Source organism: Phoenix dactylifera, chromosome 17 (assembly GCF_051530095.1).
Source record: "Phoenix dactylifera cultivar Ajwa chromosome 17, Ajwa_hap1_PhDact_Kaust_v1.1, whole genome shotgun sequence".
In the NCBI taxonomy this organism is placed as follows: Eukaryota; Viridiplantae; Streptophyta; class Magnoliopsida; order Arecales; family Arecaceae; genus Phoenix; species Phoenix dactylifera.
Window position 1 is genome coordinate 723,152 of NC_143206.1, and position 17,501 is coordinate 740,652.

General features: G+C 40.7%; 1 pseudogene across 1 annotated transcript in view; it reads left to right on the forward strand.

The window, feature by feature from the left end:
• LOC149750987 (F-box/kelch-repeat protein At1g16250-like) overlaps positions 1–10,522 on the forward strand; it is a 32,774-nt pseudogene extending 22,252 nt beyond the window's left edge. The window contains exon 2 of the transcript XR_016398835.1: positions 9,674–10,522. The product of XR_016398835.1 is annotated as an F-box/kelch-repeat protein At1g16250-like (transcript). The remainder of the gene's footprint in view (positions 1–9,673) is intronic.
• The last annotated feature ends 6,979 nt before the right edge of the window (positions 10,523–17,501 follow it).

The following is a 17,501-nucleotide window of genomic DNA, read 5'->3' on the forward strand; positions in this document are numbered from 1 at the left end:
TTTCACTATAACCCCCTTGGATTACAGCCGGTTGTTTTGCAAGCTCACAACCAAACTTGTTGTTTTACGAGCTCACAACGAACTCGGTCGGTTTTTCCAGGCTCACCGACTAGAACCAACCCCGATTGTTTTCCCGGGCTCACAATCAAACCCTTATACACGTTGGTTTTAACTTGGCTCACCAACCAACCTTAAACCCCTTGATTCAATCCCCCGATTGAATCAAGTAAATACAAGAGATAGAAGAAAACAGAAAATAGCTTCTCAAAAAGCAGATTTAAGACAATATAATCGTAAAGGAGTTAGAAGCCCTCAAACGCTTTTAAGCTGGTGAAGAGGTATGGCTTCTGGAACTCCGGTCTCCTCTTGAAAGAGTGGTCGACTTGAATGCAGGAGGAGGAAGCTTTGATTGTTGGGAAGAAGTTGTTGGAGCAGTAAATGCAGATCTCCCCTTTTTCGTTTAAGAGCACTTGGAGAGCTTGAAAACTTGAATGCTTGGAGTGGAATATCTGTTTTCTGCCTTTCTACAGTCCTCTGTGGCTATTTAAGCCAACCCCCATGGAAACTAGCCGTTACTCTGCTTTTTCTGGCCGTTCTGCACACTCTGCGCAGCCTGACAATATGACCGTTGGTGGGTTGGAGTCGACTCGCGCGATCAGGAGTCGACTCGGCTGTAGCAGGAGTCGACTCACGCTTTTCCGGAGTCGACTCGGCAACTGTTCCAAATTTGAATTAAAGTTGCCGTCTTGACTGGGAGTCGACTCGTCTTGACCTGGAGTCGACTCGCCAACTTCTGGAGTTGACCTGGCAATTTTTGGAGTCGGCTCATCCACTGAAGTCCGTGGATCCAAATTTGAATTTTGTCCACTCGAGTCGACTCGACTGTCCTGGGAGTCGACTCGAATCTCAGAGCCCGAACTCTCGATTCTCTGTCGTTTGGCTCATCCAGTCTTGGAGTCGACTCGAACCTCCTTGGAGTCGACTCGGCTCTCAGTTTCCGAAAGTTGGTCTTCTGCCTTTTGACGTGTAGCTTGTCTTGGAGTCGACTCGAGCTGTCTGTGAGTCGACTCGAATCTCAGAGGCAGTAACATGGTCTTCTGTCTGTTGATGGTCGCTCAGTCTCGGAGTCGACTCGTGTACTGTGGGAGTCGACTCGAATCTCAGAGTCCGAAAATCGTTCTCTGACTTTTTTCTTGTGTTCCTCTGAGAGTCGACTCTTACCTTCTTTGGAGTCGACCTGCCAACCATCGGAGTCGACTCGCGTTCCACTGGAGTCGACTCGAATCTCAGACCCGAAAACTGCTCTCTGACTTTTCTGCCTGTGACTGCTTGGAGTCGACTCTTACTTCCCTGGAGTCGACTCGGTGAACATTGGAGTCGACTCGCGCACTTCAGGAGTCGACTCGCGCACTTCAGGAGTCGACTCGTTGACAGGTTCTGAGATGAAGCTTTCTGTTCTTCTTTCTGTTCTCAGTCGGAGTCGACTCGTACTAATCTGGAGTCGACTCGAGCTCGTGCCAGTGAACTTGATACGCTTGGAGTCGACTCGTGATACTCGGGAGTCGACTCGAGTCTCAGACATTAGTTCATGCAGACTTCTTAACTTATCCAAAATACTATGAACCAAGTCTAGAAACACTTGGACAGAATTTTCACTGAAACACTCAATTGAATTCATTAGTAATCACAAGATATACTCAATTGCTTTGAGCTCATCAAAATCAAATGGGGTTTTAATCAATCACTCCACAATGCCTTCTTGGTAAAATGACCAAATCACCTTTTACCGAAAAAGGTGAACGAGCCAGTGACTTATTGACCCTTGTACATTCTGATGTATGTGGGCCAATGAGCACAAATGCTAGAGGTGGGTATTCATATTTCATTACGTTTACAGACGATCTTTCTAGGTATGGTTATGTCTATTTAATGAGACATAAATCTAAATCATTTGAAATGTTCAAATTATATCGTAATGAAGTAGAAAAATAAACTGGAAAGAGTATTAAAACTCTTCGATCAGATCGAGGAGGTGAATACCTCACCAGTGAGTTTTTGACATATCTAGGAGAAAATGGGATTCTCTCTCAATGGACTCCTCCTGGTACACCATAGTATAACGGTGTATCAGAAAGGAGAAATCGAACTCTATTAGACATGGTTCGATCCATGATGGGGTTTGCTAATCTGCCTATATTCTTTTGGGGATATGCTCTTGAGTCAGCCTGCTACATTCTAAATAAGGTTTCAAGTAAGTCTGTAAATAAAACACCACATGAGATGTGGACTGGACGTAAGCCGATGCTCTCTCACCTTAGGGTTTGGGGGTGTCCAGCGTACATCAAACGTTTGAAGACAGACAAACTTGAACCCAAGTCTGACAAATGTTTCTTTGTTGGTTATCCTACAGAAACTAAAGGATATTACTTCTACTTTGCTGAAGAACAAAAGTTGTTCGTAAGCAATAGAGCTGTTTTTCTGGAGAAAGAATTCCTTAGTGAAGGAACTAAAAGCTCTAATGTTGAGCTTAGAAAAGTTCAACATGTAGAAGACCCGATACCATCTACTGAATCAATTGAGTTGGATTTGATTAGATCAGATCCAGAACCCATCTTAGATGCACCATTAAGGCGATCAGGTAGAGTACCACGTCAGCCGGATAGATATTACGATTTCTTGGTCCGGAACGGGGATCCTATCGAATTTGATGAAAACGATGAGGATCCGATCACATATATGGATGCAATGCAGAGGTATGACTCTGATAAATGGCTTGGAGCCATGCAATCCGAAATGGAATCCATGAAGGTCAATGATGTATGGACATTAGTTGACCCATCCGAAGGGATTAAACCCATAGGGTGTAAGTGGATTTTCAAAAAGAAACGGGGCGCAGATGGAAAGGTAGAGACCTATAAAGCCCATCTGGTTGCCAAGGGATATCGTCAACGTTATGGTATTGACTATGACGAGACGTTTTCTCCTGTGGCAATGCTCAAATCCATTCGGATTATGCTTGCGATAGCAGCACACTTAGATTATGAGATCTGGCAGATGGATGTTAAAATCGCTTTTCTAAATGGAGATTTAGAAGAGGAGGTGTATATGATGCAACCTGAAGGTTTTATATCTGCAGATGAGTCTAAGGTGTGCAAGCTTCAAAAATCCATATATGGATTAAAGCAAGCTTCATGGAGTTGGAACATACGATTTGATAAGGTGATCAAATCATATGGCTTCATTAAGAATGAAGAGGAACCTTGCATTTATAAATGGGTAAATAGTTCAGTTATTATATTTCTTATTTTGTATGTGGATGACATTCTTTTAATCGGGAATGACATTCCTGCATTACAAGGAATAAAGGTTTGGCTATCATCTCAATTTGCCATGAAGGATTTGGGAGAAGCATCTTACATGCTAGGGATGAAGATCTATAGAGATAGATCTAGAAGATTGCTTGGATTATCCCAATCCACATACATTGATACTATACTGAAGAGGTTCAGTATGATTAATTCCAGGAAAGGCTATCTTCCAATGGGCCAAGGAATTAACCTCTCTAAAAGAAATTATCCGACAACCCCTCGAGAAAGAGAGAGTATGGATAGAATTCCATATGCTTCGCCAGTGGGATCTATAATGTATGCCATGATATGTACTAGACCAGACGTGGCATACTCACTAGGAGTAGTGAGCAGACACCAGTCTGATCTAGGTAGCAACCACTGGAAGGTTGTAAAAACCATCCTTAATTATTTGAGAAATACTAAAGACCAGTGGCTTGTTTACAGTGATTCTGACTTAAAACTTGAGGAATATACCGATTCAAGTTTTCAGTCAGATCGAGATGATAGCAAGAGCGTGTCGAGTTATATCTTTACTCTTAAGGGTGGTGCTATCTGCTGGAAGAGTTCCAAGCAGCACACAGTGGCAGATTCTACAAAAAAATTGATACAAAAGAAAATATGGCTGACCCATTTACCAAAGTCCTCGGCATCAAAGAGTTCAACGAATACAAGTCGAAGATGGGTATTAGATACTGTGCCGATTGGCTTTAGGCTAAGTGGGAGTTGTTGGGAATTGTATCCTAAATGTCAATCGTCAGCATATTGATGATTGAATTTTGTAAATGAATTGACAAATTAATAAAGTATTATTTGGCATTATTCATCATTTCATCTTCAAATGAACTCTTATATGATGAAGTCCTTAGGACTTATATTATGATAAAGGAGGATTTATCTTTGAGTCCTTAAACTTGTTCGCGACCAAATGATATGTTGTTACTAGGACGACAACATTATCGAGATTAGGTCGTTGTGTAACATATACGTTGGTTGTCCTCTTAACCAAGGAGTGTGGAGACACTGGTATGCCATACAGGTGAAGTGTAGGAGTACATTTCACTGAACGTGACCAATTCCGGAATGCTCTACTGTCGAGAGATGTTTTGAGTGGATATGGGTATAAGTTTGGCCCTCTGACCTGAGACCGCAACCTGTGACTAGCAAGCAACTCACTGTACTTTGGTACCGGACTACCTGAATTTCTAATTCAGTGACGGAAGGTCACTGGGTGCAGTCAAGTACTTGCGTAGTCAGTTGTGAGTTAAGATGGAATTGACCTCTCCTGGAAATAGGAGATAATGTCTTGTGATTAATTTAGCAAAACCTTGGCCAGGATAATCTCAGTGAGGAGTCACGGGATATCTAAAGTTAATCACATAATGGATGTACTAATTATAGGGTTGACAGTGAGCTCTAAGTCATCCTGGCATTAGGAGTCAAAGGAATTGAATTATACAGTAACCATAGTCCAGGGTTTCAGAATATTTGCTTCGCATATATTCGGCCTATCCGGACGTCGGGTACCATTGCTAGATGGTCACATCGATTAGTATAGGAAGACGTTCCTATACTACCGGCTTAGGTTCGAACCTATGAGGTCACACGCATAGAAGTTTCTAGGTTGATCAAATGGCTGATTGATGATTAAGAATCATTCAGGGGTAATTTAGTCAATTCGATTGACAAATTATCCAAAGCAAAAGTTGCATTAAAATAATTATTAAATTATTAGAGGACTAATTAGCAATTAGATTGCTAATGAACTCAATTTGATTGAGTAAATTGGGCTTAGGTTGAGCCAAATTGAATAGGATTCAATTTGGGCTGCATCAGGGTTTGACCTAATTGGATTGGGTTCAACCCAAGTAGATTGAGCTTGACCCAATTGATGGGACTTGACCCAATTGGATTGGGCTTGATCCAAATCAATTAGAAAACCTTATTTGATGAGGATTATGAGTCCAAATAATCAGAATTGGATAAGGAGAAGAATCCCTAAATTTTAGGAACCCATCCTTATCTTCTTGGAGAAGAATGACACCTTAATTTGTTCCCAATATTTTCTATGCTTATCCTCTTTATTTTTGGCCAAAAATTGGCCTGAGAAGAGAGGAGGCGTGGGGCTATAATTCCTATAAAAATGGCGCCTTAAATCTTTCTAGAAAGATTTAGATGAATTTCCTAATTTGTAGGGATTGCATGGTGCATGAAATAGGGTGGTCTGCGGCTGAACTTTGGACGCATGAATTCCTATCTTTTAGGATCCAAAATGCACGAAATTTGGATATATTTATCTCCTCTTAGCTGCCAAACCACCAGAATTTTTTGGGAATTTTATCAGCCAAATTAGTTGGCTAAATTAGGTGTGATACGTGGGGGGATCTTTTGGCTATAAAAGACCCCCATGCCTTGGGTTCAAGATATACCATATTTAGAGGTTTCAAAAGAATTCTGAAAAAATTTCCTGAGGGCCTCCATCCCTTCTTCTCCTTCTTCCTCACATCCATCCTCCATCTTCTTGAATAACAATCAAAGATTGAGTGTTTAGAAGGAGAAAGCTTCAGCCATTGCAGCGTTCCTGCGCGAGCTAGCACTCCCGCGGAAGACGATCTACCTAGGGCTTCGCGTGTACTTCTCGTAGAGGCCATTCGTGTGCGTGGCTGCGAAGTCAAGGATCAGATCCATAAGTTTCATCCATCATAAAAGGTATTAATCTAGCATTAATCATTTATTATGGTGTCAAGGTCTAGGTCTGATTCCCCGAGGTTTTACCCTCTTTTGGGGCTCCTCACGGAGATATCTCCAGAATCCATTCGATGGATATTCGGAAATTAATTGGAATAGAGTTCTTAAGTTTCAGATCTGATAGTTAATCATGCATAAAAGTTTTAGCATAATTGTTTAAACGATTTCGGCATAATCCTATGTGTTCTTAATGTGCTGATTTCTAGATTTGATCTTGTAAGCATGCATGAATTAAATTGTTTGATTCATTTTTCCGCTGCATTTTTAAAACTTAAAAAGAACTACGTATGGCTTGATCCCCCTTATGAAGGGGTACGTAGGCAATCCGATCAGGTTCAGCCATGGTTTTATAAAAAAAAAAAAAAATCAGCATGCTTAATACCGAAGAACCTAGGATTCACTTTCAAGTGCCACACTAGCACGGTGTCGATACAGTACGATATGGAATTTCTTTGACATACTGAGTATTGGTGCGCCATCCATACTGGGTACCAGTACCGGATCGATATGGTACGATAGGCTCCGTGCTGCCTGGTTCCGGCCGTACGACATACCACAGTTATCAGCATCTCAATCCAGCCTATGTTTGGTGGGTTTGGGTTGTAATGTTTCGCATGAAAGAATGATTCGCCTTCTTTCGCAACATCAACCATTAGATTGCACAACATCCATTTTGAGATCTATAATAGTGGATGAAAGAAAGAGGTTGGGATGCTTTGAATTATGTGCAAAGTGCAATCCAATGGTTGATGTTGCGGAAGAAGAACATCCAATCTTTTGCGTAAAACATACAATAAGAACCTGTATTTAGCAATGATGTATGAACTAATAATTTCATCAATGTTGCAAACCTAGCTTTCCCTCTAGATATGAATACCTGACTATTGCAAAGAGAATGTCCATCTAGTTTGTTATAACATCTAGCACCAAACATTGAAAGGTAACACCAAGGTTATATTGATAACACATTCCTTCATAGCTTGGAAACTTTGAGCTTGGGAAGCTCATTCATAGATTTGACCATCTAATATGATCTGATTATGGCCTTCCTAAGTTGTATTTAGCTATCACTCTAGATATGAATACCTGACTATTGCAAAAAGAATGTCCATCCAGCTGGTTATAACATCTAGCACCAAACATTGAAAGGTAACACTAAGGTTATGTTGACAACACACTGCTTCATAGCTTGGAAAATTTGAGCTTGGGAAGCTCATTCATAGATCTGACCATCTAATGTGATTTGATTATGGCCTTCCTACTCTCAACTAATAACTCGTTTTTAAAATTAGGATGAACATGAGTATAGTTAACTGCAAATGCATCTATGTGTGTCAACTCAGGACAAAAATCAGTCTTTGGTTGGACTTATGCCTCTTGGCGACATCATTCTTGGATGACATAAGTTACTTGGAGAGACAACTTATCCTCATTTTCTTACGTTTAAGCAATGTTATGTAAATTGAATTTGATTAGAATATTCTCTTCGTTTTCTTACGTTTTAGCATTGTTATGTAAATTGAATTTGATTAGAATATTCTATGCTACCCTTTAATGATCAAAGACTACAAGCTATGGGACATCATTCTTAGCTTCTTGATCGTTTTGAACACTTTGCTCATTGCATGAAAGGGCTTTTGTTTCTTCTGATTAAGTATTTATTATTTTGAGGGCAAGGAGAAAACTTTTATTGAATTACAAATTATTGACGCTAATGAGGAAGTTGAACTCGGTCAAAAAGCCATAAAGTTAACTTCAAAAAAATATTATCTAATAATCCAACTCATCTAACCTCATCAATAGAATTGACAAACTAGTTGCACGATTCCATCTTTTTCATAAGAAATTTTTCCTAAAATTACATATTATCACATGAGTGTGACGTTCCTAGAAATTTTAGTGAAAACTTTAATTCTTCTTATTTGTGCATCCTCTTTTCTCTTATATGGAAGCTTATTATCATGGTTTGCTTAATTCACTAACATCTTAACAAGTTCTAATTTTAAGTTTCTGTTTACCATGTACTTTGTAAGTATATTGATGTTAGTGAAGTGATATATGGAGTTAACTGTTCCACCGGCACACTCGAATATTTTTTGGTACGGTCCAATACCGAGCAGTTTTGTTGGACTTTGTGGCTCAATTGTGATGCGTTCTCATCTTTCTTGTTCGAATTTAGCTTCGTACACAGTTAAACAAGGTTTGATGTATAGTTAATGTAGCCCAGCACATAGTTAAGTCATCCTGGCACATAATTAAATAACCTTGGCACACACGAACCATAACCTGGCACACAATTATTAGAGCTTGCTACGGAGTTACCCTGGCACACAACAGTGTTAACCTGGCACACAATATGGGTTTAGATGAATATATGTCTTTCTTACTGGAATAAGCCGGCACAGGAATGTTAACCTGGCAATTTTATTACGATAACCTAGCACATAGTTATCTAGGATTGCAGCAGGATGAATATAAGTCACCCTGGCACACACAGACGATAACATGGCACACAATTATTTGAGCTTGATACACAGTTACCCTGGCGCATAGCAATGTTAACCTGGCACACAATATGGTTCTAGATGAATATATGCCTTCCTTGCAGGATTGAGCCTGCACAGGAATGTTAACTTGGCAGTTTTATTACGATAACCTGGCACACAATTATCTTGGATTGAAGCAAGATTAATACAAGTCAGGTAGAATGTGGCCACGAGCATGCAAACCTTCAGGGATCATAAATCTTCATATTGTGGATATATTGTCTATAGATGCTCTTGTCCATATCGTTGGTGTATGCTTAAGAAGAATGCATTGGCTTTGTAGCAAATTCCTTATATACGTGTTCAAATTGGTTAAACAATTACTAAACTTTCAAGAAGCAATGGAAAAGGAATGGAAAAGGGCTGCCAATATGCAAACAGCACGAACTGATTTTGCATGTGTAGTTATCTCTAACAAGGTCTATGTGGCTGGGGGAGGCAATTCATGTTGTACTGAAGGGCTTTCTTCTGTTTAAGTTTATGATCCTTATGCAGATAGGTAAGCATGTTATAAAGATTTTTTTCATCCATATTTGTTGTCTCGGTACTAGACCCTATATCGGTACTATCCTATTATGGTGTTGATACATCCGGTATAGGGGCCATTTCAGTGTACCAAGTGTCGGTACGTCCGCTGTATCGTGTATCGGTGTAATACTGGTATGGTACGGACTGGTCGGTATGCACCGGTATTGACCGATACGGTAAACCTTAGTTTTCATGATTTCCTAAGTTACTAAGTTATCAGTGAGGAGCAATTTACAATTAAAATACATAGGCATTTTATTTGGTTTTTATCATGCAGTCTATTCATCTTGTTTCTTAATATATTTGTTTTAGTTCAATAGAGTTACCATGGACTGCAGATGTATGTAGGGTAAACATCCTCCAATCCTTCATTCCATCTTAACAAATGAGTATGTATGTATGTGCATGCTATGCATACTTACACATGCATACACATGTAATGTATATGTATATGTAATGGTTAGTCAAGAATTTCACATTGCTATAAATTGTCAACTGTTGCAGGTGGGAAGATTTACCACCAATGCCTTTCGCGCTAATTGAATGCTTCAGTATATCGTATGGAGGTCAATTTCATGTTCTTGGCAAGAGAGAGTATAACATTCAACAAGATACATACTTATCTTCAATCCAATGAACCAACATTGGTGCATCATGGAAGATCTGCAGCTGTTTTGTAAGTTGACACATAATTATACAACTATACAAAACGGCAACATCTACACTATTCTGGAAGAAGGGAGCATCAAAAAAGTGGACATGGATCAAAAGGTCTGGTGTACATTGGGTGAATTTCCTGCAGTGGTCCTTCCAAAACACTTGAGATCATTGAAGCCTTTTACCTTTGGATTTGTTGCATTCCAGCAGTAATTATATGTCATTGGGGGCATGACTCTTAGGTATAACTTAGATACCCTTTCATATGGCATTGTGAAGCTGAACTCGAATAGGTTTTGTGATCTGAGGAAATTGCCACTAGAATGGAAGGATGCTAGACCCATGCCAATAAGAAGTGGTCGCATATTAGGATGTGCTGTTATGGAAGAATAATTTAACCCTTTTCTATATATTTTGTGTCTGAAACTTCTTTCTTTTTGGATAAAGAAAGGTCTCAACAGTCTAATAGCTGTTCATTAAAACATGGTATCTTTATGGGGAAAAACAGATACAGATTTGGTTCCCATCATTAGGGTTTCGGTGGTATTAGAATATGTGCCTTATGGAATTCATATGATTTGCTTTTTCTTGGTTCTCACTTGGTTCAAATCTTGTAATGGCATCATGTAAGTGGATCATGTTGCATTGTACCATTATATCCTCAACGTGCAGATTGTCTGTTGCCCTGATCAAGAATTTGTATGATGCAATTTTATTTGGTTTTGTTTGGAGCAATGCAGCCCTCTTTATATCGCCTAGATTTTTGCTATAGTGGTCCCCAAAGGCAACCTTGACGAGTATTCGAAGAGGATATCTATCAGTCAGCTGGTCATCAAAGACAAATTTGCAATCTGATTTTGCTTGCATCTGAATTTGGAGGTCGAAGAGGATATCTATCAGTCAGCTGGTCATCAAAGACAAATTTGCAATCTGATTTTGCTTGCATCTGAATTTGGAGGTAAAAGTCTGAAAACATCAAAAGATGATCTTGAAACTTTAGGTATGACGATCTCCATTAGGAAATCTAATTGCAGGCGAGGTAAATCTATTGTAACAACTGGTAATGGTATGGAGTTTGGGTGTTTATCAAAAAAGAAAAGTGAGCTCTTATGGAGGAATAACCATTTTTTCTTTTTCTTTGATTCTGTGTTGAACAGTTGTTTTCTATAAAGAAATGCATCGACAGTCTCATGGCTGTCAGGATTAATATGCCAGATTTTTGGAAACATTGTGAAAGTCAAGTTTCCAAGTAAGTTCATATATTGGCACAATGTATCTGTTCATGATTCTTTTTTATCCTAATTTAGGTCTTCATATGAGAGTATGCTGCCTCGGTACTGGGCTCGGTACCGATGCCATCTCTCGTTACTATATCAATACGTCCAGTACAAGAGCTGATTCGGTGTACCGAGTATCGGTACGTTCTCTATATTATATACTGGTATGGTATGTTCTGTACTGCTCGATTCGATATGGTATGGCATATTTTGGTTTCAAGAATTATTTTCCAGCAATGCCCCTCCATTCTCACTTTGCAGGCTCCCATTGGCCGAGATCAAGCATCTTCTCGAGCACACAAAAATGGGTTTGCCTTCTGTATACCATCGGCCTTGGCTGTAAGCCAATCTTGATTACTATCTTGTAGATGCAATATGTAGCAGCGCCTTCAGCTCAGGCAGTCATCTAAGGAAAATATATGGTCTTATTTTTCCTCACATTTGATCTGCAGAAAATTTCAATTTCGAGGTAAATGTGAGAAGATACTGAAAGATGATTTTTGGAGAGTTGACGGGGGTCCCATTGATGACTGCATGGCTATTAGAAAACTTTCGGTTTTATGGTTATATCATAGGAAGTTGGTGATTTGAAGTGCATTGTTAGATGAATTCTGTTAAACAGACAATATTATGGAAAGTTTCTTCAGAACTGACTTTAGAAGCTGGGATGGAGTCGGAAATCTTTCAAGGGGCATAAATATGATTATATTCAGGACATCTTTATTTAAGATTAGTTTTATAATAACTAGTTAACAAAGTATAATTTTATTGCTTCATAGTCTTTTTCATCTGGCTGAGCTAAGTCCGACTGTTAATTTCATATATCTGTCTGACATCATAATTTTTAAATATAAATTCTCATACCTAGCAAATCTAAAAATAGTATATTACTCTTACACCAGTTTTAAGTACTCATCATTTTCTAAAGAATTACTTGATCCAAGGCATCATAGGCCTATAAAACTTATTGAAAAATAAAACTGAATTGCTGGATTTAATTGAGCACGGCCTTGCTGTTATGGTAGGAGGAGCCGCCTCAGTCCTCCAAATCATGGTGCAGGGGAGGAGGTAGTTATAACTGTCACCAGGAAGCCCCAACTTTAGGATCTCCTTCTTCATATTGCACTGGAAGGGTCTGCAAATAAACTTCATCCCTTGTACACTCTAGCTTATCTTAATCCACAACTAAATAATAACACAAACGATACCAAGACCAAAGAATTAGTATTAGAATTATAAATACTCAAAAAATTCAATGTAATCATGTTATATGTTTCAATGTTATATTACACAAGAAAAGAAACGGTTACAAAGCTATTTGACAAAACATGCTCTAATCACTAATCTTTAAGGCTATCGTGTTCTTCATTTTCCGTCGATGCTATGCTCTGAAATCCCTTATTCAGCTGATATCTGTGAGGTCACAGTAATTTCAAGTTAAGAGTTCAATAGCAGTTGCTGATTGAAGAAGGGATGGCCTAACAAATTGTACCGAGGGCTATCAAACTGGTTGGCGAAGTTGGTAAAAATGTTTGAATTAATGAGCCTCTTCGATAGGTGGGGAAGTTCGCCGCCATCTTCTAAGCAACTATCAACTATCTGCTGTCGTTTCAGGCCATTCTCAGCTGGCAGAACAGGGGACCCTGTTTGTGAGAGATGCTGAACTAAAATCATGTTGGCATTGCTGCTGCTGCTGTTGATGATGGGTTGGTTGGAACTTGGGTGAGCAGTTGGAACTGGTTCAAAACATGGCATATCAGGGGTGTTTTTCGTACATAGCAACAATGAAAAGACATGAATTCAGCTAGCATCAAGTTTCATGGATGTGTTTTCTGCCCTCCTGCTTGCATTGTCGCCCATTAAAATATTGTCAACCACACAATTTTGCAAAGTTCCCCATCTTCTTTGATCATCAGATGGTGCTCAATTTGAACATTAAAGACATCATAGGATTAGACAGATAGAAAGAAATCTGACCTTTTCATTGATTAATTCAAGATCAAATCACTGTACTTGTATACATATTGTTGTTTTGGTAAATGTTGTATACATAATGTTCATATGTACAACTAGCTAGAAAGATAAAGAAATTAAACACAAAAGAAAGAAACTACATCATAGGCTGGCCCTGTGGATAGGAGCTGGACGTGGGCATGTGGTATCTGCAGATGGGGCAGAGATGGCTCTTTTCCAGCCACTGGGTGATGCACCGGCTATGAAAGGAGTGGGAGCATGGCGTCATACTCACTTCCGCTCCGGCATCGAAGTCCTCCAGGCATATCACGCATTCCTCCTCCTGAACGCCTTCTCCTCGACCATACGGCGACCGCCTCAAACTCTGGATGAAAGATTTGCTCGCCGGCACCCCACCAAATCCACTTTCTTCCTCTGCGTAGTAATATTCCTGCACGAAGATCAGCTCCTCCTCCTGCAGAGGCCTAAAAAACATCCACTCGTCGATGAGTTCAGAGTCTTGGGCGGAGCAGCCGGGTGCCAAGAATGTGCCGATGTCGATGACCAGCTCGAGAGATGATCCAGACGCCAGCTCTACCGCGGGTTGGAAAGCCAAGAGGAGCAGTCGACGCTCGCAAAGTTGTCGAATCTTGGCATCCAGGTTGGATGCCACGAGCGAGACGATCCCTGGCACGGCTCTGAGCAGCGAGAGCTGGCCCAGATAGAAGCGAAGGGACATCACCGCCGGGGAGGCGGACAGGTCGTCGAACTCGGTGACACGAAGATGGACAACCACCTGGGGTCGGGCATGCACGACTCCATGGGCTTGAAGCTGGATGACCGTGTCACCAAGATGGTGAATCTCAACCTTTGCCATCTCTCTCTGTCTCTCTTTCTTCTTTTCTCCTCTCTGAACTGCTCGGAGACTCTCTTCTATCTTTCTTGTCTCTCTATCTCTTTCGTGTTTTCTCCTTTCCCAACTGCTCGGAGACCGTCTTCTATCTTTCGTGTTTCCTATACGTCTTAGGAGAATCGGGAGCCAACGGTCGAATATTAGCGGTTCAAATTATGGGTTTGGTGAATCCGATTGGATTTCTAACTAAGGGTTGTTCGCTTGCAACGGTTCGATTTCGGATCTGTAAATCGATTCGGGATAGGATAAGGTTTTGGGAAATCCAACGGTCAAATTTGGATCTGGTTGCTTGTCCCTCGGATGCTGAACTTTTTTCAAGAACAACTAGTAATACCAACGGTCAAATATAGTTAGAAAGATTGCGCTCTACAACGCTTACGGAGGTGATTTACAGCAAGGAAGAGTAAGAAGAGCCAACATTGCTCTGCTGTGAGAGACAACAATGCAGACTAAGGGAAGAGTGACCTAGCTGGTCCATAAGAAAACCATCTCAGAAGGCAATTGCTAGACTAGTAATTTTGGTGCTCACTATTCAGAACTAGACGGTAACAAAAGTGATGTGCCATCTTATAAGTTGATCCTACTCATTGATAAGAGGTTTCAGGATTTCATTTGCTAGCTGTCTTGTTTTCTTGGGGGTAAGATATGTTTTACAAAAAGAATAAATCTCTTGCACTTGTCACTCTTTCCTAGCATATATTTTCATGATCTGGGTCCTTATGTTTTTCCAATTCTATTCTTGTTTGGATATTTAAACTGCTATCGCTTGGTCCTGTAATTGTTGAGATATACTTGATTAATAATGTAACATTATTCTCTTTATTGACTCAGTACATGTAAGTTCTGTCCCCTGTTTTCATATTGTATCAATATGAAAATTTCCTTCTGAACATTATCAGCTTCAAGAAATTTTATGATTTTGGACAGGGGACCAATAAGACGCTTTAACTTGGCATGCCCTTAATAGATCAAGAGCCACACTATCACAGTATCAGTACTATACGATACAAGATTTTTTTAGCGTACTGAGTGTCGATATGCCATTTATACCAGTTTGTTACAATTATTGTTACAGTATGCCCCATATTGTCCGGTTCGGGCTGATACGACGTACCATGGTGATCAACATATCAATCTAGCCTATGTTTAGTCAGTTTGGGTTGTATGTTTCTTGTGAAAGAATGATAAACCTTCTTTCGCAACATCAATCGTTTGATTACACAACATCCGATTTGAGATCTATGGAGGTGGAAGAAAGAAAAAGGTTGGAGTGCTTTGAAATCTGTGCAAAGTGCAATCCAATGGTCGACGTTGCGAAAGAACAATAGTCGTTCATTTGCGTAAAACATACAACCCGAACTTGTATTTAGTAATGCTATAGGAACTAATAATTTCACCAATGTTGCAAACCTAGATATCACTCTAGATATGAATACCTGACTATTGCAAAGAGAATGTCCATCCAGTTGGTTATAACATCTAGCCCCAAACATTGAAAGGTAATATCAAGGTTATGTTGACAACAAGGATCGCTGAACCGATACGGAAATGGGAGGAAAGGAAGGAGAAATAGAGAAGAAGGGAAGGGAGGGGAAGGAAGAAGAGAAGAAAGGAGGTTGTTCATTTTATCAATCATTCATTTATCAATTCTAAATAAGTGCATGGACCCATATATATATATATATATATATATATATATATATATATATATATATATATATATATATATATAGGGTTACAAAATAATAAAAATGTCCCTACAAATAAAACAATCCCAAAAAGGCCCTAAAATGACAATATACAAATAAACCCAAATGACAATATGTAAATAAACCCAATCAACATAAAGTAAACCCAACAAAAATAAATCAATCCAAAATAAAATAAGTCTGGCTGAATCGGCTAGGACTAGGGGTGGCAAAATATGACCCGACCCGCCAATCCAACCCGTGTTCGACCCGCCATAAACAGATTTGGGTTTGGCCTAAATAGGTTCAGATCGTAAACAGGTTGACCCGTTTAAACTGTTTATTAATTGGGTCGGATATAGATTTTAGACGTCTAACCCGTTTAACCTGTATAACCTGTTTAACTTTGGGCTGATAAATAAGGACTACAACCCACAAGATAAGGTCTAGGGCCAGCCCAACTCCCCATCTCGACCCGATTTCACCGCCTCGGCCCAACTCCTGTCTTGGCTCAATTTCCGCGCGAGCTCCATGGATTTGTTACGGTTAGTTTATGTCCTGAGTCCCAGACCCCATAATTTCTTCCAAATCCAAGCCCTTTTCCCCATGACCACCTAGGCCTCAACAATTTACAACCTGGCATTCGCTTGCTCGGCGACAAATCGCCCTCTCCTGTATAAAATATAAATTTTCCCTCTGAGTGCCAAACCGAAACCACTCGAGGAGGTGGGAGGAAATCGCTGGTTATCATCATTTCCTCAGAGCGCCGATGGGGATCTGCACCTCGTGCGAGGTGATCGCGGCGACGGTGACGCCGATGGCGACAGCTAAGGTGATCTTCAGTCTTCACGGACGACCAGCTCCGGGAGTATGACCGCTCCATGAGAGTCTCGCTCGTGCTCCAGAAGGATCCCACGTGCTTCGTCTACGATGCTGACATGATGGAGATCGATGGGTTCGTCTCTGCCGTCGGCACTGGCGAGGAGCTCCGGCTGGGGAACCTCTACTTCCTCCTCCCAAGGACAATGCTGAAGCACCGGCTCTATGCGGAGGACCTGGCCGCGCTCGCCGTCCGGGCGAGCTCCGCGCTCATGAAGGCGGCCCCCGCCGGGAACGTATCTGACGAGGGGTGGCGGTGTCGCCGCTGGTGTTCAACGTCGGGTCCGGATAGGGCACAGCGGCAGGCGGCGAGGTTCAGGCGGTGGAGGAGGAGAAGGGGAGAAAACCTAATAAAAAGGGGCATGGCATTGGGCGGAAACGGGTTAAACGGGTCGGATGGGTTAAACGGGTCGGGTGGCTTAAACGGGTTACTAATTTATTAAACATGTTAAACGGGTCGGATCTGGTTATCTGTTTAATAAACAAGTCGGATTCAGGTTTGAAATTTTTGACCTGTTTAATAAATAGGTCTGGTTCAGATTTATGATTTTCTGACCCGACCTGCATTTGACCCGATCCGTTTATGTCCGACCCGACCCGATTGCCACCCCTAGCTAGGACCCGCTGAGCTGGCTGGATCCTGCGGCAACCGACTGACCTGGCAGTGGTGTCGGCACCACTTGTTACTCTTTAATAGCATATATTTTCATGATCTGGGTCCTTATGTTTTTCCAATTCTATTCTTGTTTGGATATTTAATACCGTCCGGAATCGAAAGAAAAAAACTTGCTTTTGGAAAATAGGGGAAACAAATGCTTCTTCATCATTTTTTTTGGCTGTTAACTGCTCATTGATAGCCATTACTTTGCCGAGAAAGGTCGGTGGGAGGCCGGGTAGTCAATCAAGGTCCGACATCAAGAGGCGGCGATGCTGATGGCCAAAAAAGAAAAATAGTGCCGGTTTTC